The following is a 24261-nucleotide window of genomic DNA, read 5'->3' on the forward strand; positions in this document are numbered from 1 at the left end:
TTAATCACAATTTTGCAAATTGTACGTAGCAATCATCCTCACATTGTGAAATTCAGATCTATAAAATGCTGATGTTTTAAAGCTGAAAAATAAATAAGCTAAGTAGAACTACTTTACTAAGAAAAAAAAAAAAAAAGAAGAGTATAAGACCCCTTCCAAAGAAATCCTTAAAATAAAAATAATTAAGAGAAGTGACATCGTAAGGGCATCTCCATTGCATCTCTCAACTGCAAGCCCACCCTGAAAAAAATTTTACCACCTGACCATTCCTGCCCCTGTCTCATATCAACACTCACCTGAACATACAAGGAAAATTCTTGCACTTCCAAGAATAAACCTGTTGGAGGTTTACTATTGTAGAAGGCTTCTGTATACTTATCTACGATCTGGAAAAGCCCTCCAGTTGACGAACGACTGGTGAAACTTCATTCTTTCACGTTTCTATCGCTGACTGTCATCTGTGCACCCAATCAAGGCTGCTTTGATTAAATATCAGGACCGTCATTTAAGTATCGACTGCAGCAACATGGATACATAGATATGATACTTTATAATGCACGCTGAATGCAAACACTTGAGAATAATAGCTGGCAACTAAATAGTTTAAGGAAGAATGAGCAGAATGTATGTGGAAAAGATGATGCCTCAAAGAGGACATTTTTTGTTCTGCTTTCAAGCTGCGGCTAATGTAACTTCATCAGCATTTAGAACAAAGCTGACTCAAGATTCCTCTTTTCCACACAGGTTTTGCAACTCCTAACATTTAGTATAAATGAAGGTCTCTTTCTATTTATTTTCCCTTATCAGCTGCAGAAAAACCTTGCCAAACTGTTCTGAGCATACAAGGATATGTTAAAATTCATGTAAAATATTTTCTGTTATCAAGGTAATTATAATGACAAGAACTTTCCGTTGGGGTTCAGCCGTGACATGGTGTGCGTCGGTCGCCCTCCTGCCATTCCAAACCCCCTCACTATGGGCAGAAGTCACAAACAGTGGAAACACTGTTTTCCTGATGTTGATCCTCCTCAAAGGTCAGGTTTCTTACCTCAAACATTCCAGCAGCTGCTTAGACTGCAGTTCAGGAATTTTGTGTAACATTGCTTCTAGAAAGCAAATATTTATGTTAGTAAATACCATTGAAGTATTACTGTTACACAGGTATTCTCATTAGTAAACCGCTAAATATAAGAAAGAGGACCTTAAACTAAATGGATGGAAACATTATATTTGTATATTAAACAAACTTTACCATGTTACTTTACCCTTCAAAGTGTTTTGTCAAGCATGAAGTCTAGCCACTAACTCTTTTTATGGGAATTAATGTTTCTAGAATTAATACAAATTCAGAAATCACACCCTTGCTACAAAGGGCAGAGGCAGAAAGCCCTACAAAGAACAGAACAAATTGATATTACCAGGATTTCATAAAAGTAGTGGAAAATAAAGGACCCACAGGTACCTTACAGAGGGATTAAATAAGGACATTCCCTTTGAATGGGAGAGGCTTACACTCAGGTCTGGCTCTGAATAAGGTAGATCAGGCATTTAGCTTCACACATCGGAAGTTATACTGAGCATCAGGCTAAGTTATTCTAGCAGAGCACGTTCACCCACCCACTCCTACCACAGCTCACACTTCTGTTGTCCTTTTTCTTTTTTTAATTGGAGCAAGCATTTAACCTACAGCTTCATTAGCACAAGTGAAGGCCAAAAGGACAGCGTTCAGGAATCTCTCTCAAAATATGTATTATTTATTCAAATAGAACAGCTTGAGAAATCTTGGCCAATAAAACAGGACTTTTTAATGCCTAAAATTTGTACAGGATGAAATGAAAACTCTCTCCTTTCTGTTCCATCCCAAACTCAGTTTGTAACTGAGATCGTAGAGCTGAGCTGCTTCCTTTGTTTCCTCTGCTTCTCACCTTGGAGGCCAAGACTAGGTCAGGAGAAGCTTCTGTGTTATTTATTAACTCAAAAATGGCATATTGCAAAAGCCATAACAGAGGATCTCTCCTGGGATAAGGGAACATGAGGCAAAGCAGGGAAGGCCTGCAAGTGGAAAGGATTCTTTCAAAAACAGGACTGACATTATACAAATTTCCCAGAAAAGTTTTGGAAGATTTTGGGTTGCTGTTTTGAAGAGAACCTGCCAGTGAGTCCAGATGTACTAATTCAGACTTTCAAACCCACATTTCAGTGTGCTCAGAGTTTAAATGCAGGACAGTAAATGAGCCATTCATCACACATGAAATCATCTTAAATATCACCTAAGCCATTTCACTTATTTGAGAAATGTTGGCACCACTGAACTTGCAAATACTGTATATTTCAGAGAGAAAATGCCCAAGACTAGACTCTTTTTAAAAATTACTTAACATAATGAAACCAAAAAAAAGTAATTTATTCCATGTTTGTTAAATCCAGTTATGCTGGTAATTAGGCAAATGCTTTACCTCTATCTTTTTGTTATCTTCCTGAGTATTACTGCGGAAGGATTTTATTTTTCCTATAGCCCAGCTTTTATTCATGATCTGAGAGCACACTGATTTCTGTTTGTTACTGTGTTTTAGGCAAAGATGTTTCAGAAACAAAATTAATATGGATTCAAAGTTCACAACACTTAAAGAAAAAAACAGCTATGTACCAAAGAACCCAAACAGGACTCCAGCACCGGATGGTTCACAATCCCAACACGCTGGGATTTTCATCAGCTCTGAGCATTGCCTCCAAAAGAGCAGCAGTCAGCACAGGTAGGCACAGCGCAGGTAATGGAACTACAGCTGCTCTCCAGTAATTGATTCTGTATGTTGACCCAGACATTAGGATGTTTACTGTCTGCATATGACTCCTTCACTTCATGGAAAGCTGGACAAAACTAAACCAGCTCACGATATGTCAGCCTTTTGACAGATACATCAAGCACTGTCTCTTAACATTTCTTTACTGCTCGGGAAGATTTGACCTCGTGGCTCTAACAAATCACACAAACTGCCTAGACAACACAAGCCGACACTACTTCACACAAGTCCAGAGGCTCTCAGGGCAACATGAGGCATCTAATTGAGAAAACCGTGGGCAGTTGCTTTAGAAGCAGAGTAGAATGCTGCCTTAAAGTCCACTATTGTTTCATTATTATCACTACTACTTAACAGGAGTTCTTTGGAATTACTGAAGTTGTCTCCTCAAAGCTAGACTCTTGCCAGATACTGCTGCCCACAGTCCAGTCCAAGAGCAGAATTTGCCGATGCTGCCTCTGGAGGTGAAGGGATACAGACCCAGATTCCATGAGCCAGAGAGACTCAGAGATACTACCCACTAAAAATGAAGGACTCTGACCCTCAGGGGAAAAAAATGAAGACATCTACAAATCAGTGTCAGGGTATTTCAAAATAACCTACAAATCCCATAAGGGAAAAAGCCTTGAATATGTCTCTTCAGAGACACTCCTAAACATTTCTTCGGCTACATCCACACAGGTGGAAGATCCTGCCTTCAAAACTGTAGAATACTGTAAGACAACCCGGAAAGACTAAGCCATATCGAGCCATGTTGAAGAGTATAATGGAAGTAAAGTTCAATTTAGAATGGTAATAACACCACCTTCTCACAAAAACACTGGAAGTTATCATACATGATCATGGTTTTCAAACTTTGTAAAGCTTTAGCATTTTAAAATAATACACAGGGAAGTGTAATGAGAATAACCAAATCAGTTTTCTTCACTGTGCTTCCTATGACCCGGCATCTCTTGCATCATTGCATCTGTATGTTTGAAGCTATCTATCGCCTTGGATGGACACATGGAGCTGTTCTACAACTGCAGCTGTGCATGCTAACTTGAGCCATTTTAAACTTGTTTTGAGTAACTTTCCCTGTTTACCAATATTTTTAGGAAGTTTAAATCTATTATATCTGTGGCTAGAAATATACAACACTAAAACATGTGCTGCATAAGAAAATTTGAGTAGACTCACAGTTTACTTAGTTCCTTTTGAGGGGAATGAGAAAGATGCACAGTACTTTCATTATCTGTCCCTAAGTGGTTTTTGTCAAATTTTGACTCTGGCACCATTCTTCAGTGACAGACATTAGGTATGACATTTTTTGACACAATGTCAATAGTGACATCAGTAATATTTGACACAAGGCACATTGGGGTTATTTGACACAGACAATTGGATAGCTCAGGGCACTGGAGATCCAGTGCATAAAGAGTTTTACCTCCAAGTCACCAGTGAATATCTAGCCCAATGTTTTCTAACTGTTACCAGCTGATGGCTCCTCAGAGTCTTATACAGAAGGAGTTAGGGTGTATTGAACAGATGTCCAGAAAACAAAAATCAACACAATAAATTACATTAATCTGTGCCCTATGTTGAAACATGATGGAATGAATAGCCAGCGACAAAGCTATTCTTCTACTGCTATCTGTAATTCCTTTCAAAAATGGCCGAATCCCAAAGGAGACACAGGAGGAGCAAATGAGTCAGAGAGCACTACAGCTTTAGTCTCCTGAATAAGATTTCTGTCTCAACAGCTTTCAGTCCCATGGCTTTCATTAACAGTTAGATATACTTACGGGAAAATACAACCGTGAAATGTTACTTTCAATGATGTGTTTTCCAAATATTTCACGATTGGCTAATATAAAGAACTCAAAAATGCTGAACAGAAATAAAATTAATTACATATATGATCACTCTAGAATTTCCTAGAGTACCACAGTCCTGATTAAACAAAGCACTTCTACCTACAACCAATAAAGCACTCATTTAAGAGCAGAGTCTTGCAATATGTATTAGGCACCTGGCTGAGCTCCCAAATCCTGCATTCAGCCCCAAGATCCTTTACACAAAACTTGGAAGCTCTGAAGCAGGAATAAGCGTTAGTCCTGGGTAAATATGAACCTACAAGGACAGTCACCTAAGTTACCTAGGTGCTTGGAGAATTTTATATTACTAAGCATTGCACCCAAAGGTTTAGAAATCTAAATTCCACTGAATCTTTGTATAATGTAGGAATCCTCTTTTGGAGCAGACATTTTCCATTTTTGTCTTATTTTAAGGCTATGCTTACATTCAAACACCATCAGCACATGCAACTTCACAGGAGCAAGATTTCTTTAATGAACAAGACTTTTTTAAAAGAAAGTTCAGAGCCAAGTGCCTTTACTTATAGCCTCTTTTAAAATAAATGTAAATATCAAATCAGAGTTACTCCACATGCAAAATGTGCTCCTCTTTCCCATTTGAGATTAATTTTTTAAAAATGATCCACATTAGCTTGTTTATCACAGGAATTCATCAATATGACCATGCCTTTGAGTGGAGAACTGTGTTCAATCGATAGCTAGAACCAACAGCTGGGATACCTTCAGGTTCCCTGGAATACTTTTTTTTAATTTATTTTAAATTAGACTATTCTAACTCCCAAAGAGACTCCTTCATTGTTCTGCAAATTGTGGTTTCACTAAAATAAATAAATAAATAAAAAATACATGAAGCATATTCACTGTCCCTTAAGAAATTATCCCACATTGTTACATATCATAGAAAAAGAGGCAAAGCACATTTTGTTAATCATGTGTTTGGACACCCTGTCATATTGCAACTTTTCAAACAAGTTACATTTGAAAAAAAAAAAAAAAGCTTAAGAACAATATGTATTTTACTGCAACAAAAAGCATTTCTGGAGCAAACTATCGGGCAGAACCACGAAGGAAGCTAGCATGCACCACTCCCACAAAGTAAGGATAATAAACTTGCATGAGACTTCACAGAACCCATGCCACAAGACATTTCCACCTCTTCAAAGTCAAAAGGGATATACTTTCAACACCTGGGCATAAACATCTGGCATTTTCCCAACCTCTGTCCCAGAAGGCCAGAGCAAGTAGCCCACTCTTGATCCACAATTCTCACCAGTCTTGAAGCTCAAAGTTTCCCCTCTACAAAGCACAAAAAATGCTGAACAGTAACACAGCCTCTTCTGATCACATACCTGCTGTTTTAAACAATGTGATAAAGTCATTTTGCCAAAAGCTTTGTATCACAAGGTGTATTGCATGCTTCTTGATCCAAATTTTTGGGGAAGCATTATTCTAGGCACACAAACATTCTCACGAGAGGGATGAATTTATGATGTAATTCCAGTCTCACAGCCACTACATTTACGTTTGTATGCCTTTATCCAAGTAAAACCACCCATTTCTCGGTGGTTGGACAACCCATTTTTATTAGTGGACATCTGCATCCTTTCCACAGCTCTAACCTAATGTAATCTTTCCATGGTGAGCCTCATTTCTGGGTGGGAACATTCAAACTAGTCGCATATTTTACATCTCAACCATGCTCTTCTTCACAGATTTAATAGCACGTAGGGAAGAAAAGGAAGCTCATTGATGGCTACAACCTAATAGTAAATTCATATAAATTGTCCAGTGCAGAATTTATCTATAGCATCAACTGAGACTACACATTCTCAGCAGCTTTGTGGTGCTGGTTTTAAGGTCAGAATTTAGAGCTTTGCCAGTCATGGCCTTGCAAATCACAGCTTTATAAATACCATGGCAGACTACTGCAGATGGGCTACCATCCAACCCCAGTGTGTACTTTTAAGCTTTGTAAAAAGCTAAATCTTAGGGAGAGGATTTGGTGAAACTTGGGCTGTTAACAGGCTGAACAAAAGCCCTAAAGCCACACTCCCCTGAACTTTAGCTGAGACTTTTTCAAAATTCAGATTTCCAAAATCCAGCCTCAGTCTGCCTGCAACTTTGTTTTGCTGCTCAGTCCTTTCTTTCACTAACGCTCCTCTTCTAAACAACATCATTTCTAGGGCCTGTGCAAGTGGCATGAGCGCATAGTAAGTCCACATACTAAAAAGGCAGGTGTCACTGACACAATAAACTGTAATAGCTTCTTCAAAACTGTTAAAGAATTTTTAATTCATAGATCACTTGCCCAATAGCCTGCAATGGCTCCTCTGGAGCCATTATGATCTGTCAGGTCACTGTAGTGCCATACATGCACATTAAGTAGGCATGCAAAAATCATTAAGAAATTGGTGATGACAAAATTACTCTGCAGGCTCAGTAAAGATCATTTTTCTTTTTCACTGAAACATTATAACATTCACTCACTTAACTGGCAGAAAATTTTACTTGGTGGAACCCTCAGACAAGAAAGTTCACTCTACACACTCAGCTCTACAGCTGCTTCAGGTCAGATTTATCAGTTCAGTTTACACAGAACAGAGTTTTCATCCTCAGATACTCCAGTGGAAGTCATTAGCGATACCCTTCAAGTATGTTACTACTCAAAAGTAAGTAAATGTGGGGCCCTTTCCTACAGTTTTGTAATTTGTTCTTGTATTTTAGTGAACATTTAAATGAATACTCTACCAAAACAAAATATTTTCTCTGCCAGACAGAATTTTCCAAGTCCAGTTAATTTGAACCCTTAATGATATTTTGAAAGCCGACATAGAACCCCCTGAAAAAATGCAAAAGCTTATCACAGAAAACCTTAATTATGGCACAGACATAGTGTAAAGTTGCTGCAGCATGCTTGGGGAAATTATAGATTTCTTTGTAATTTTTATAAAATCTATAGAAAGAAAAAAAAAAAGCGCAACATTCATTCTGCATCAGATAATGAGAAATGTATTTTATCAACCAGTTTTCTGCCACTGTGGGTTGATGATATGCCTGTTTTCTTCGGGCCCATTATCTGAGTACTTGAACCCTGGATAACAATGAGTTCATAGAGAATGAAAGTGCTAGGCTTTAATTGTATGTATTTAGTCACGCAAACAGAAGCAATGGCCTGAGAATGGCTAGTTAGCCAGTGACAGCATTTAGCTTCAGAACTGGCTCAGAAGAGCTATTACAAATTGTACTGATATGTGCTGGGCTAGTGCAGCAAAATTCTCAATTTAACCTTGTTGCTGAAATAAGTTTTGGTGTCTTTTAAATGAAATCCCCACTGCTGCTAATATCCTGCAAATAAACATCATTAAAAAATTGAAGACACTGGAAGAATGTGTGGTTTATGTTAAAATTTTCCCTGTCAATCAATTCTGCATGTCTGCATGAAACTGATGATCGCATCATCATGTTAGTTTGCCTGACTTGCTCAGCACAAAGAAGGTGGGAACATTTTCTCAAGCAGGGATGTCAGCACTTGAAAAATCAATCACCATCTGTGCTCATTTTCTGAAAGGGAGAAAAACAACCCCTGTTTAAGAATACACCAGAACAAATAACTTGTATGTTTGAAAATAAACCACAGGGTCAAAGAAACTTTATAATGAAACAGAAAAGAAACAGTATTGCTGTGTTTTTATCACATTGTGCCTACGTACCTTGTGCATCACAATCTTGATTCTAAAAATAGATATTAATAATACCTACAGACCAACAGCATGTGAAATGCATACAAACAAGTCACTTTAAAGCCTAGAGTTTTATCGCTTACTATAACTGAACCTTGCACAACTTTTTCATTCTGCTCACGATAAATCTCTGTAAAACCACCAAAATGCAGATGACAAAAGAAAGCACTTAAAACAAATACACTGTTCCAGTCTGCTTAACCTCACATCTACAGCTAGACCATACAAATTTTAGCTTTAATTTTCTTTTGGGTTTCACATCACTGTTGCTTGTTTTTTGAGGAGGACTCTTATACAAATAACCTACTGTTCTGATAAAAGTTTTTAAAGTACTAGGAGTTAGACAGGAGTATTACAAATGCTATCTAGTACAATGAATATCAATTAATCAAATTGTAAAACACTACAAGAGCTCACAATACACAAATAGCAGAGAGAAAGATAAATTGATTTTTGCTGCGGTGCTGCTCCTTTTCAGTAGCACAACTGTGTGAAAAATACCAGTTAAAAAGTGTGCTGAGGCAGCAAAACCATTTAATACTCCACAAACAGTTATCTAAGCCAATGTCCAATAACTAGACAGTACTGTAATGTGACCTACATACTAACAAAATCATTTTTATACATGGGAAGAGACCAGACATTTAGCCACTTGATACCAGTTAGATAACTGATATGTCTTTCTGTCAGCCTTTTCTTTCCACCCCCACCCCCAAACATCATAGCTAAAATGTTGGGGGGGGCCGTGATTTTTTTTAATTTAAGCCAAACTGGAACTAGAGATGCTCCCAGATGTCTGTTCTTTGGAGCTGTTGGGTTTACCGTTTACACTCTCACAGCACTTAGCCTGATTTTTGCCTTTCTTCCCAGAACTTTGCTCCTACTTATTAACCTGTTGGTTTCCACTCCCTCTCCTCCAACTTTAACATCTTTAACTTATACCTAAATGTCTATGTCAAACATCAAACACTGGTGAAATCTTTTCTTCTCTTGAAAACACATAAACATTTGGGAGGGGTGGAGTAGGTGTAAGAAAAATGGTTTAATGATTTCTTGAGCTGAACAGGAGAAGGAGAAAAGGCATTACTTACCTCAGGGCACTCCAAAACCACCATCTTAGTTTTTACATTGGATGCTACCCAAACCAGGCTCACTCATGAAAGTAGCTCCCACCCAACCCACCCAGCAGCAGCCCCAGCCCACAGCAGAGAAGTCCCTTTCCTTTCCTGGATGCCCAGCTTGGGTTTGCCACATACCCAGGTTCCAGGTCTGCACATCCCCACAGCCTGTGCTGAGCCTGGCTACCTTCCTGAACAGATACGCTAGGTGATCCCAGTTGCTCCCACCCAAGGCCACGAGTACAGGACTCTTGGTGGTACCAAAGGCCACTGGGGATCTTCTCTGGGAGTGCATCAGTGCTGAGGACAAGGCTGGAGATGGTGCCAACTGCCACTCTGCTATTACTACTCTTATTTGTCCTAGTCAAAGGGCTGCCCTAAGGTGAGGAAGCAAGAGTAAAGTCCCACTTGGCTGGTTTAGATCCTCTCAACAGAGTACATTTACCACATCATTCCTCTTACTACTTAGAGGGCTGCATTTGAATAAAGAGGGCTTGCTACACAGTAGAGAGAACTGGGTGAGTATATGGAGGTTTGAACTGCTCAGAAAATTGTGCAACATTTCAATTAAAACTACTTTAATCATAAATTAGGCTGATGTCAACAGTCTGGGGCGGGGGGGGGGGGGGGAGGGGGGGGGGAAGATAATTGTTCTTACAGGGGGGAAAACGGTAGTGTTATTTCCAGGGAGACAGATCATATTGCACAGAACGTTTGTGCAAAAAAGTTTGTCTCATACAGTACTAAGCATTAAAAAAAAAAGAGACACAAACTGTCATTTAAAAGTCAGTACTACCTCAAATCGTCACTAAATTGATATTCTTAGCATTAGTGCCAAGGCTGGAAGGTCAGTCCATTGAAATAAAGTATTTGGTTAGTCTGGGAAAGTTTGCATTGACAATGCCTGTCAATAAAGAGGACCTTTGATCCACAAGGCTGAGAAATCCATCAAGTCTTAACACATTTCATTATTATAATAAATAATATTATTATCAATTAAATTTTCAATGTACACATATACAGGATCGTACAAAACCAAAACCCCTTGTCTTAATCACCCTTCCTTGTACTTTTCTGGAGCTTTTCTCTGCCCCAAGTTTTATACAGGTTAAAGCACTGCCTACTGCTACAGTTGACTTAATATGGGTCTTCATTTACTGAAAGGTATAGTTTGCAGTTAAAAAAAAAAAAAAAAAAGCCTCACAACTTGGTGTTGTAAATAAAGCTGCAAGGTTTCACACGGGATTGCTACGTTATTGAAAGCACACTAGAATGGGGTTAGGAAAACGCAAATCAGTGTTACAGGACTGTGACTCCTTCATAAACAGAAGCCAAACTGTGTCAGTTTTCGAGTAAGAGAAAAGACTTGCTAAAAGCTTCAAGATGTTGGGAAGAATGTGCTCTACAATGCCAACTTACTGCAATAAACCTAGCTCAGTAACTAGACTGTAGGCTTCTTTGTGTCTCATATGCTGAATGCAGAAAAAAGAAACAAGACCTCTATGCCTCCTGCTATTGTGGAAAGAGGACTGAAAACTGACAGCTCCTAAAAATAATAAAGCAACAAGGAGAGGCAGACATAGTGATTCTCAAGAAGGACTGAAATGAAAGAGCCATAGCTGCTAAACTCATTATCATAGGTAGATCTGTTAGAAATTAATCTTTCAGCAGAAAATTTGGTTCCAACCCAAAACATGCCAAAACCGACACTGCAATATGGAAACGTTTACCCTGGCAAAGTCAAAACACTACCCTTAAATTCTGTCATTCATGTTTTAACATGCTGTATTACAATATAGCATAATGATCTAAAAACATCAAATGTAAACTAGGCATTTCAACTCCATCAGAACATTTGCATAGCTTCCCCTGAAAACTTCCGAACATATATGCTAGAAATCATATCAATAAAATTAAAGAATTTCAAGACAAAAGGTATTCTTAACTATTATCTTTTGTGAGTCTGTGGGTAGTGATCTGTCCCCACAAAAGGAAAGAACAATTTTCAGGAATGAAAATAAGCAGCATAAATGGCTGGATGGTTAAGCTGAAGGCAGGGCATGAGGGGACAGGGGCAGCAGCTCTGAATGAGACTGGTCCAACACCTTCAACATGCAACTGACTTGTATGCATCAAGTTCCCCTTGTGCTTTAGGGTTTTCCTTGACTGGAAAACAGCCTCTGACACTCATTCTCAGCACAAGGATCAGTGCCCTGTTACTCCCCATAGGACCTACTATGTGTTAGCCTCATTTGTGTCCTAGTGCTCCCCAAACAGAATCAGAGAGAGGTTTGCATTGGAAGGGACCTTAAAGACCATCTAGTTCCAGCCCCACCACCACGGGCAGGGACACCTTCCACTGGAGCAGGTTGCTCAAAGCCCCATCCAGCCTGGCCTTGGACACTGCCAGGGATGGGGCATCCACAGCTCCTCCGGGCAGCCTCTTCCAGTGCCTCACCACCCTCACAGTAAAGAATTTCTTCCTCATATCTAATCTAAACCTATCCTCAAACAGTAACCCTGTGCTGCTACTTGGACATTTTTTGCTGCATATGACCAGGATTAGGACAACTGTTCCTGTTCGGTTAGGGGAGAGGCGCAGGCTCCAACTGTGATAATTGTCAACACCTTGTTGGTCAAAACACCCAAACCCTAATAAGTAAATTGTGATCTCCCTGACCCACTCATGCATCCCTCTCTCCTCTCCACACCCTTCAAGGAAAATTTCAGTTTTTAGTTGAAAACCAGAAAGTTGGTTGAGTTTCATTTTCTGATGTTTTTGTTTGTAGTTTTTTTTATTTAAAAGACAAAAACTGTCTAGGGCAACTTGGGGGATGGGGGTGGGTGGGTGGAGAAGGCTCATTCAACAAATGCATGTCCTGTTAGCAACCAAAAACAGTTTAAAAAATTATTACATTATTAAGTCTTACATTTTTCCATTGGTACTTCCTCTTTTGAAAGTTTCTTCACTATGAATATCAAGTATATAAAAAACAGACCTTACAAACTGTTCACAAAGTTATGCAATGGACATGGGTGAAAAAAAATAAATCTGTTCAGTGAAAAAAATACAAAGGTTAGAATGTGCATTTCATATAAATTTGTTTTTAAGGGATATTACATTAGGGTATTTCAATTATTTCAACAAATACCAAAACAATTATTCCCCACTACAAAGAGAGACTTGGTGAAAGTTTTTGTTTTAAGGTCATGTCGAGTACTAATACTTAAGCCAACCCAAGACTGCAAACATTACAACACTTGCAGGAAAATGCATATATATTTTCCCCCAAAGCCACAGTACTGCAGTTTGCCTATTTCCATCATTATTAGTATTAAAAAAATAGTACAAACACAACAAAACAAAAAAAAAAGAAAATTTCACTCCTACTTTCTTATTTCTTTAGATCTTAACCTGACATTAATGAGCAAATACACACTAGGATGATGATCACACTGTAGGATAAAATGGCTCATATACTGTGTTGATAAGTTAAGATGAAAGAAATCCAGAACAAAGACACAACAGTATTGTGGAGATATGTTTAGATTCCAAAATATTTGTATCAGTCAAAGATAGAAACACCCAAAACAAAAAACAAAAAACAAAAAAACCCACAACTGATAAATAGAAACATCCACTTTTTCCACTTGACTGTATAATAAAGATACTGTATATATTAAGGCATTCTCTTTTACTATGCCTAGCTACCACCTACAGCACACAGACACATTATATACATATTTTCCATCTGATCTCTGATGCATTTGTAGCTCCCATCGAATATCAATGCCATCCCTAAGCAAGCATTTGAGGATAGGATTCACATTACAGGAGACAAAAATGATGCTCAAATGGAAACAGTACTGGCATTGAGATCCTGACCCTGATGACTATTTGAGGTCCTTTTGAGTAACACCTCTGATACAATTCTTCCTGAATCCCAGAACAAGATTACAATTTGCACTGGGCAGTCTACTGGACTATACTAGACAAGTTTACAGAAACACTGGCTGCAAAATCCAGAAAGGTGACCTGAAAGGAATTTAATATAGTCCCAATCCCTGTAAAACCACCCTAACTACAAACGTGATGCAGATGGCACATTCCTTCATTTATACTCTACTGGGTAGTGCCTTTGTTTTCAGTAGCAACCATGCACCACAGCCTTTCCTCTCCATTTTTTCCTCCTGCCAGATGAAATGCTTTTGTCTTCCCATGCCAACTGGCTTATTTATGTAAGTTATTGTGACACTTCATTCCACCATAACATGGCACTATTCCCTCAAAGTGAGAGCTGTCATTAGAGGTATCATTCTGAAATGTGAATATTAATGCCCCAAAGAGATGACCTATGAGCATCACAGATGGACAAGAAGGGGCTAGATGTACACTGGTAACAGGATTGATAACAATTTATGAGGATGCCAGACACAACGGCACATCATCTTGGTCGACAAGAACTGCTATTCACAAATTGTACTTCCACAAGCACCTTCAGCACTGTCACCAATCAAGATTCATAATAAGCATTTTAAGACTGGTATGTTTTTTAATGGCATCAGCCTGATGCCAAGAACAAGTCAATAGAAAAACCACTTTCAAGGAATGAAAAGCTGAAGTAAATACAAAAGGTGCACTGGATGAATGCTGCAGCAGTCAACTACTTGCACTTGAGAGAGAAGAAGAGGTTATAATCTGAAGGAGAATTTTCCAACAATGAAGTATGATGTACTATATTTAAGGAGTGAATGCAGAACTTGACCAGACAGTTCATAATAAATGCTATATGATCAGGGTTGTTTGGGGGGTTTTTGTTTTGGTTTGGTTTTTGGTTTTGTTTTGTTTTGTTTTTAATGTAATTTTGTGTTTAAAGACATTCTGATTGCAGGTAGAAACTTCAACTGTTTAAAAGTGCTACCTAACAGTTGCATTAGAAGTCAAGCACTGTATATAAAGGTGCGCTCAGGGAAAAATAAAAGCACTCCTCACTTGGGATACTTTTTATCTCAATGACTGGAAAAAATACTTCACCTAAGAGAGTAAATAAAGGTGAAATGTATCAATCCCACTGATTCTCCTCCGGTTAATCAGTTTGCCAAAACCAACTACCTAATGATATTTTGTGATTTTACAGCTACCTGTGTTGATGCCCAGCAAAGGACACAAGCAGTAATTCTTGGTCATGTGTTTAAAAAACCCTGACTTGAGAACAATTTAAAGAGTTGCTTCTTAGAGTTTCTTCCACTAATGATAGGTACGCACAGTAACTTCATTGAAACAGTCAAGCTAGGTCTCAATTAGGAAAAATTAGCACAAGCAGAATGCTACATTAACACAGCTTTATTCCTTTCACTACATAAGCTAAACCAGGTACTTCTGCCTAATTTATTCCATGCCTGACAAACTTTCTGCAACACTAAGCCAAGCACTTTTTTGCTGAAAAGGATAGAAGCTGAAATTAATTTTGAAAAAAAAATAAAAAATAAAAAAGAGAGCTCACAGTCTTCCTACTTTTTTATTAATGCCAATTTTATCATTCAATTCACTTGTTCACACAGCACAATTCACATCTTTATTCACTTATCTTGTACTGCTTATGTGTGTTTTCAGAAGACGCACATCTCTGCTGTCCCACTCTAAAGCCAGGCCTGGCTCCAGCGTTGTGGTCGACACTCACAGACCTAAGCACAACCTTCTGAACCAGGTTCTGAACATTCCAGCTTCTTCCTTTTAACTTGAACTGCATATGTAATTTTAGGTGGGTGAATTGTGTCCTGAAAACAGGAGTCTTTCTGTTCGTTGGGTTTTAAGAGCTATATAATTCTTGCCCTGCCTCTAATTGCTTTATATTAAATATTCACTAGAAATACATGGGAAAATAGCACATCCTTCATAGTAACTATTCTTTTTGTTCTGGAGACAAAATTATTATTTACTCAATTAAAATTATTATTGATCTTTTGCCAAATGAGAAAATGTGACTTGGTCACAGTGGCTCCATCCTTCTCCCCATAAATCTCCTATAGCACACTTCTGACTCTGCCTCTCAGCTCTCCAGACTTTCACCTACTTGGACAGTCAAGCTCTCTGGGAAAAGGACTGGGTATGAAGGGTTCAATACAAGTGTTGGCTGGAGCTGCAAGGTAAACCATCAAATGGTAAAGCAGAATTATAAAACTTCTCTCAGAACAATCTTCCCCTACTCCTCTCCAACAAAGACAATTTGAGAGGAAGGAAGAAGATGAACAATGGAAGTTTTCGAGAACAACCCAGCCAGGATAGACAATAAACCTGCAAGCTACCCTGAGGAAATAAGGTGTAAAGTTCAGTCAGTCCTATGTATTTCTAAAAATCATAAAATATCAAGTATCCTTCTTGAAGAAAATTCTCTCTCTAGTCTCCTACCACATTGCTATGTAACTATACAATAAATATTATCTGGCTCACATGCTTCTGTTTACTTAGCATACATTATATTTGATGCTGTCAGGCAGAGTAAGTTTCACTTCTGTCATCCTAAAATACTAATAGTTGTCAATCAAAATAGAAAATGCATAACAAAAATGTTTTAGAAACTTATAACCCTATATTTCTACATCCTCAGCTTGGAGCTAAGCATTGCTAAAAATGAGATTAATTATATGTTTGTACAGTGCCCAGTAAAATCAGACAGACCTCTAAGCAACATCCTCCTAGAAACCAGCAGACTAGATACATAAGCATGTAGAGAAAGCATGTCTATATTATGCGATATATGCGACAGTAACTTCATAGTTTCATCTTCATTTGTCCCAGTCCTTTGATCTACAAGAGACTTTTGGGAAAAAACAACCTCACAATCTGCCCAGTGACACCGTGTTAGGCAGAGGATGGGAGAGAAGGGCCCAGTCAATACCAAAGTAATTTATGGCGGCTTTCTGCAAATATTTAGAAGCATGGAAGCACCAAGGAGATACAAACAGGACAGGTCCCTGAAGTTATGACCCACATAAACAGGGTAAACTGATCAATTTAAGATAAAGTGTCAGAAAAATATCCTTTGAATTATAACTGTGAAACTTTAGTAGGAACTTCACTGCTTGGGACATTTAAACCTTCTCTGGACAAAGTATTAGAAAATACCCTGTAGGGAACAATCCTGTAATGTCAAGAAGATGGACTAGATGTGTAAGAGGTCTTTTGCTGCTCCAATTTTTATTATTCTAATCTATCACCCTTACTGAGGTGGTGAAGTTTTATGTAGACCTTTAAAATTATGACCATTACAAAATTATATCTGTGTCTGCATAATATACACACACATATGGATGTAAGGTCTGCTTTTTAAAAACTCTGAGTGCAAAACCAAATTTTGCACCTAATTTGCCCATGCTACAGCTGTAACTATGCATTAATCTGGCAAGTGCAGACAGAAAGTTCTAATTATGGTTATGTGAATGCACAATTTACATGCATAAGTGTAACAAGTGAACTTGCAACTTAGGCATGCAGTAACTGAAGTATTTTTACTACTGACAACACAGTAGTATTGGACTGTGACATGCTTATGCCACAAAACCAGGATCAGCCTGTGAGCTTTGTCCCAAAACAGAAAACTGAAAATCCTGCGAGGCAGACACCAAGTTGACCAACAAGCTGACATCAAAGCTTACAGAGACACTAAGGAGAAATCTCACTAGGAGCTCTAAACAAGATGCTTTCATCAGGGATTCCCAAGGAAAAAGTGAAAGATTTTATCTGGCTCCCTTCTGTCCAAATCACTATGGTCTTTCTCATTTTTCTTTGCCCCCCTGTTTTGCAGAGAAGGCAGAACTCCCTATCACTCTTTCTAAAACCTGAAGTCCACTGAGGAGTTTGTACTGACAATGAGTAGAAGTCACTCGGAGCAATGGCTGCAGAAAGCACCTCTGTTCCCCAGGCACAGGGTGGCAGAACTCTTTATGGATATACAAGGTCCGTTAAAGGAGGAGGATAAAGGCTTCACTTTCTTCATGCATGTTACTGTTGTTATTTGTTGTTCCAGAAGGGAAATCCTCTTATCGACTAAGGCACTAGGCAATCACCCCCATATGAGTGCCAATAAAGAGATCCATTGTCTACATATTTCAGTAGGAAAGAAAAACAAAGAAAGGGTATGGAGAAGGGGAAAGGTGTTTTCCTTTTAATCTTTTAGACTGTAAGAGCCATAACTGGGTTTTCTATATAGTTTAACCCTAGTTTGTCACAGTATTAGAGTGAGAAACAGCAGCCTGCACTGATATTTACACACAAATCTTAATGACTTCAATTGCTGCTAAGGATGCAGGATGGTGGCAGGATATGGCCGTTCACCATTAAGGCCCTAAAGTCTTCATAATTACTGAGTATACAGAATATTTATTATAGAGACTATGCCAGGCCTCTTTTGTGAGCTGCCCTGGGCCTGTTCTCTGAGCCACATCAAGCAAGAAGTTTAAATGAAACTGCTCCCAAGTTTCTGAAATGGTTTAATAAAACATATACTGACTGTAATATTCAGTTTATAGTAGAAAACTATTGCCCCTTGGTTTGAAAAATGACCTCTAGTTGGCAATTTTACTCTCAGCTTCATAGATTATAGTCCGCTGTTGGTCATTTTCTCAATCCACAGGGCAATACTTTTCCATAACAAGCTCAAACTGCAATCAGTATTTGTAGGCTGTTACACAAGTTGAGGATAATATGTCTCAACACATTCTATTATATGACTAAACAAAAGAAATAACAACCTGGTGACACAGACATATGGAGAAAAGCAGTGCTATTCTTCTAATGCTGAGATAGCAGAAAAACATTATTTCTTTGTATTGTGCTAATTTATATTAAATTTAATGTCTCCAATACAAAATAATCTCTAATTTGATTTTTTTTCATTAATAGTGTTTTGGTTTACGTTGGCTTATGTCTATTCTTATTTTAATGTAAAATGACAAATACTAAATTCTATTAGTATCAGATTTTAGAAATGACAGGTAGTGGCAGATAACCTAACATAGTAGAATTACATTAAAATGTATTCACATAGTTATCTTAAAGATCATTTGGTCTTGGGCACACAAAACACACGTTCATAAAACTTACAGGTTTGTTATTAAGAAATTCTGATACAATTTAGTAGGCAAGCTGCAAGTAATTGTTTCAGCACCCAGCTGTAGTACCTAAATACAAGATGAAATACAACATTTGGAAAAAAAGTTCCCGTATTAGATAATCAAACAGATACACTCTGTTGAGAAGACGACGTAGCCCAGGAAGCAAGGAAGATCTGGAGGCTGTTCCAAGATATGCCCCACACAGCTCTGCCAGCGACAGATGTTAAGAAAATCTCCCCACCTTCCCAAACCGCAGTTACGCTGACCTGCAGGGCTAGTACAACTTACCTAGCCACCGGACTGTGGCGGAGTTTAACTCTTTAATCAATGGATGATGAAAGCTCTTGTAGATCCTTTACTGTAAATGCAAAATATTTATAATTACAAGACTAATACTCATCCTCGTCTGTAAATAAAACGCTGTGGTTAAAACTTGGTGCGCACATACTGAGAACCAAAAGGGACCAACTTCCTAAGCTGAGGCTAGAGGAGTCAAGCAGAAGTGGACATTTTGCCATCCTTCCTCCAGAAATTACAAGTTTCCTGTCCTTTAACAAAATACACCATATTTGCTGGGGATCTATGAGGGGTCAGAAGGGAGAATCTTGACTGAAAGCTGTAAGACCCATAAGAGGAAAAGGTTCATTGTAGGCAGCTGTAGGGCTTCAGAAACTATATGCATCTATAATACTGCATTTTGAGATGTTAAAGGGGCAGATTTTTTTTTCTTCATCCATTTTCCACTACTGTTCCTATATTATAGCTCAGTCACTGATCAGCCTGCATTTCTAGCTGGAATTTCAGTGGTCTGGATTCATTTAAACACATAGGAACTGCATCAATAAGTTGTTTTAAAACATTTAAGCTACAGAAAGTATTTGAATGTGATTACGGAAAGATGATGGCTCTTTATCTTAGAACTCTTCAAGGAACTTAGATGTCTAACTCATTAATAGTGTTTAGTATATTAGATTTTACATTTTTATGATTTTAGAAGAAAGGTTTTCTAATACAGGAGGAAAAAAAAAGCAGCTTCCCCCCCCCCATTTTTCATTTTAGAGTAATAAAAGTGGCACATATGTGCCATAGCGTAATGGATTAATTAAGGAATATGATGTTTATCCTAGGTCCTGAGCTGTACATCTTCATAACTCACTCATTAAAATTAATGTATTATACCATGCTCCAAAATGATATATCTGTTTTTACCATACCTGTTGAAAATAAATTGTTCTAAATTGGATTATCCTGATATCCAGTGAGAAATGTAAAAATTACATTGTTATTTTAAGAATTTACATTGCTGTGTATAAAAAAAACATAATCTTTTCACTGTGCTTTTGAACTGTCATGTTACTCCTACTGTTATGAAATCATAATTGCTGCTGCCACACCTAAAATCAAATGCAATGCATATTGTATTTCTTCATATGCTGTGTATTTCGTACCTTAATCACAAAACCATATACAGTATATTTCAGGACTATTCTTTCATTACTGACTGCTTCTGTATGTAAGTAATACACAACAATGCATGCAAGGACTCATAAAATACTCATTTCTAAAATCAACAGATGAAAAATCCCTAAATAATAATGTACAGATGTTTCATATTTACATGAGCTGTTGGCATTTAATACTGCCAATCATACATGCAATAAAATCAGTGCATTTCAAGGTACTCAGCACTTACAATAGATTATTTTTATTTTCTTTTAAATCAAAAGATCATTTTAGGATGATGGGAAAAAATGACTGTTCAATAAATATACAATGATATATTTCTGTTATCTTGAATTTCCTACGAGTGGTCAACTACACTATATTGTTCTATACCAATTCCTATTCCTTCTACCTCAAGAAAGTTGATTCTGCTGTCCTTAAGCTGCAATGCCTCACTAAAAGTAAATTATCTGCACGTTATCTGCACGGTAATCCTCTTCTTGAATACAAGACAGAACATCATAGTTTCTAATCCTACACAGATAGAGTAATTCACATCCACTGTACATTTTACTGTAAAGACAGAGTAATACAATATGTTTGATAAATCATGTATGTGCCTGTGTACAAAGAAAAAGGTTTATCTCCTTTCCTACAAGATGCATCTGTATTAAAACACACACACACACACACGCTCCCCATGCTGGCAATCCAACAATCTTTAGAAGTTCTATAATAGAGACATCTAAGTTTAAAAAATGAAGCAGCTCACAGGTCAAACAAGTTCCTGATGACAAGTGCTTAACCAGAAATATCATTCCACTGATTGTAAGTTTTCATCCATACATCAAACTCTAGCATCTATTGATTAAATAAAACTGATATTATTTTTTTTTATTTCAAAGCAAAAGAGAATTAAATCATCCCCACTGTTTTCCCTGTGTTTGGAACTATCACATTGTACACACTGGCCATGTGTCCTGCTTATAATTACAACATCCTTAATGAGAGCTTTTTCTACAATACCGATCACAGGTTTCTTGCCTCTTCCTCTAAAGCTCCTGCTCCTGGTCATAATCAATGGCACTTGTTGGCACAATATTCTGACCCAAGATGGCAAAGGATATGATCCAAGATCTACTTAAAGTTGATAAATTCATTTGCTTCAGGAAGTTTTGGGTCAGGACAACTTTAAGCATACATAAATACAAGAATTTACTGCAGTTATCCTGGCACATCTTTCCTTTCTCATACCCCTTTTTCACTGTGTAATTAGCTGCATCATGCCTTAATTTTGTTTGCAATCCTCTATAAAGTAATCCAGGCCAGGCAGCCCCTGCAAAGCCTTACCAAGTCAAGGTCTGCTGACTTACAGAACAGAGGGTCTCTTTCAACAAAAATCATCAAAACACTGTGTATCTGTATATTTCTGACCCCCATCAACTGGGCTCTGAAGATACCTTCAAATCTAATGTAGCATGAACATATAATATATTGCTAATGATATCTTTGAAGAGCACCAACAGGTGGATACAAAAAAATCCTGAGGTTTAGTTTTGCCTTTTTTTTTTTTTCCCTTGTGCAAAAGTATCCAAGTCAATTTGATAGCTTCCTTGGGTACTATGTCTCCAAGTCAGCCTTCAGCTTGGTTCCAGTCTACCTGCACAGTACTGCTCTGCACTGTGCAAACATGCTCTAACACTCAAAACGTACCATAAAAAGGCCAGAAAACCCTGTATCCGGGATGAAGTTTCCATTCTGGATGGTAATCACTGCTAGGCTAAAATGGTAGCATCCAAGTTCACTTACTTGTTTCACCCCACATCGACAGATGAAAGGACACATGCTAAACTCAATTCTGTTATTGTATGTGCACATCATTTAGTAAATTGTATAAAGTATTCTGATTTTTTTTTTACAGGCAAGGAATTTCTAATGTACTTTGAATCTAAATTAGCATCACAGACTAGGGTAAATGTGTAATTAGTAATAAATTAATTAACAAAAAAGGAATTTATTACCTGTTAGTTATTTCAGTGTGATGGAGTTACAGAAACTCAGAATGATGAGTAAATACAGACATCTGTACCAGTTAAGACGGCTGCAGCTTGGGCACGTCCCTCAGCCCTTTAGCCTTTTTCTACTGGAAATCAGTAGTTCAGCACCAGCAGAGCAAAGATGAGAACTTTGCTCCTGCTAAGCAGCACTAATTTCTGCCCATAGTGACATTCATAAGAGGATCAATCAAGTCACAGGGGTAAGAAAACTGTTTGCTTATGATGTGACTGTCACCAGTGAAGATGAGTTTGTAACACCCTCCAAGCATCAAGACGACACACAAAAGAAACATTAAAAAAAATAAACCCAACAGATACTCTTGCAAAATACATCAATGCAGTTTTCCAAACTCAAAAAGCAGAAGTCAGAAGATCAAGAACTCACAGTTAGGATTTTCCTATTAGTTAAAGAACATAAGGATTCTCCTGAAGTCTTTGATTGATATATGATCTTTTCTTTCTTTTCAGGCAGAACAGCTGTCCAGTGAACTAGAAGAAATAGCCCTGAAGACAGCTTTGTGTCTGATATGACTTTGAGAGGGAAAATTATCCCAGTGATAGATGCATTACATGGAACGTCTAAGAAAAAAAAATAAAATAAAAATGTCATCCGTGAAAGAATTTTTCTTTCTATTTGAGCAAGCGATCCCTATTATGCTTGAGGTGGGTCGGATGTTGCAGGGTCTGATACCAAAGAGAAAAGGTATGTCCCTCAAAACCAGAATGAACCTAGCCAAGAAGAGGCAGTAGGTATTTTTAAGAGAAGGGCAACTGGGCAAACAGGGAGAGAAACAGAAAATTTTCTGAAGATTGTCAGGACATGGTGACCTGGGATATATTGTAACTTCCTTCATTCTTCTTAGTAAGGAAATTCTTTCAGAAAGGTGAAACACTCACACTCTGCTGGCTGGTTAAGATACACAATCTTTGCCACAATAACACAGAAATAACTGACTAGTACAAGAAAAAAAATAAAAATAAATCAGTGACAACAAACGCAAACCTTCTCAGCAGAAGTACTTGGTACAAATCTATATAGATTTATTCAATCTAATGAAATTATATGAACTACATAAATGCAAGACTACGGCCACTGTGATAAGTGAAGTTATGTCCAGATTAGAGGAAAGATGGCATGAAACAGAGTCTACTCTAGAGCTGTGTTTTGTCAGCACTGTAAGGGGCTTAAAGAATGAACAGCCAGAATGCTCAGGTCAAGTTTGCATCTCTTTCTCATTCTAAAACCTGTCCCTGTGGCACTTCAGTGTATGGATGAGCACTATGGCTGCTGTCATTCACAGCCAGCAAAACGAAGAGTGATTACAATTGTACTTTCCTTGAAGTAACCAGATCCAGTCCAACACCGACCGTCGCAAGCAGTGCATCAATGGTTTGTTCACCCACCTTCCAAAGCCTTGTTGAATTTGCCACATACATGATGTCCTCCATTAATTTGGTCAACACTAAACAAGGGCTGCTACATATCTAATACAGGATAGGGTAGGTCTTGGCTTAGCAACAGTCTAGAGTGTGATAACCTTCCACCCATGCTATCCTGGTGGCCCTTGAATCCTTAACCTAGATCTCCATCACCCTGCCCAAAACTCTTCATCATTCAATACAATGGATCTTTTCTCACTAACACTCTTCCATCTTCCACTCTCCTCCCAACCAAGCACCCTTCTTCCTGCTCCAAAGCCTTCCTAAGTCCCTGTGGGTATCCTTATTCCAGAAGCTAATTAAAATGAAATAAGATCTTTACGTTTCTCAATGCTAGACTGTTACACATTCTCATAGATGTTTACACAGAAATTTGTCTCTCTTCCCTTGCACAACTTGAACACCTTTCCTCCCCCTATCCCAAACCACCTCCTTTGTCCCTACTTCTGGAGTCCTCTTCCTCCCCCTACATAAGCTGTCGTTAACCCTGTGGATCAGAGTGGTGTTCCCACCAGCTGTTGACATCTGCCTGCTCTTCTGCTACCTCACCTGCCCCCCCCCCCCCCCCGAACCCCACCCCCACATTACCAAGTGCCAGCCCCTGCTCTCATGCAGATTTTAAACCAGAGTTTTCAGAAATCCTGCTCCATGGGATTCCAACAACAGAAGAACAGAAGATAAGAACATAAAAGCAT

At 38.2% G+C, this 24261-nt stretch overlaps 1 protein-coding gene across 5 annotated transcripts in view; it reads right to left on the minus strand.

Annotated features, from left to right (window-relative positions):
* Window positions 1-24261, minus strand: part of ZNF536 (zinc finger protein 536) — a 351982-nt gene that overhangs the window by 265255 nt on the left and 62466 nt on the right. For 3 of the 5 annotated variants that reach the window (XM_040615508.1, XM_040615509.1, XM_040615514.1), the window contains one exon: window positions 18915-18984. The exons of the other annotated variants lie outside the window; for them this stretch is intronic. The gene's annotated coding sequence lies outside the window, so the exon portion shown is untranslated. The remainder of the gene's footprint in view (window positions 1-18914; window positions 18985-24261) is intronic. 5 annotated transcript variants of the gene reach the window in all.

This window comes from Falco naumanni, chromosome 15 (genome assembly GCF_017639655.2).
Source record: "Falco naumanni isolate bFalNau1 chromosome 15, bFalNau1.pat, whole genome shotgun sequence".
NCBI classification, from domain to species: Eukaryota; Metazoa; Chordata; class Aves; order Falconiformes; family Falconidae; genus Falco; species Falco naumanni.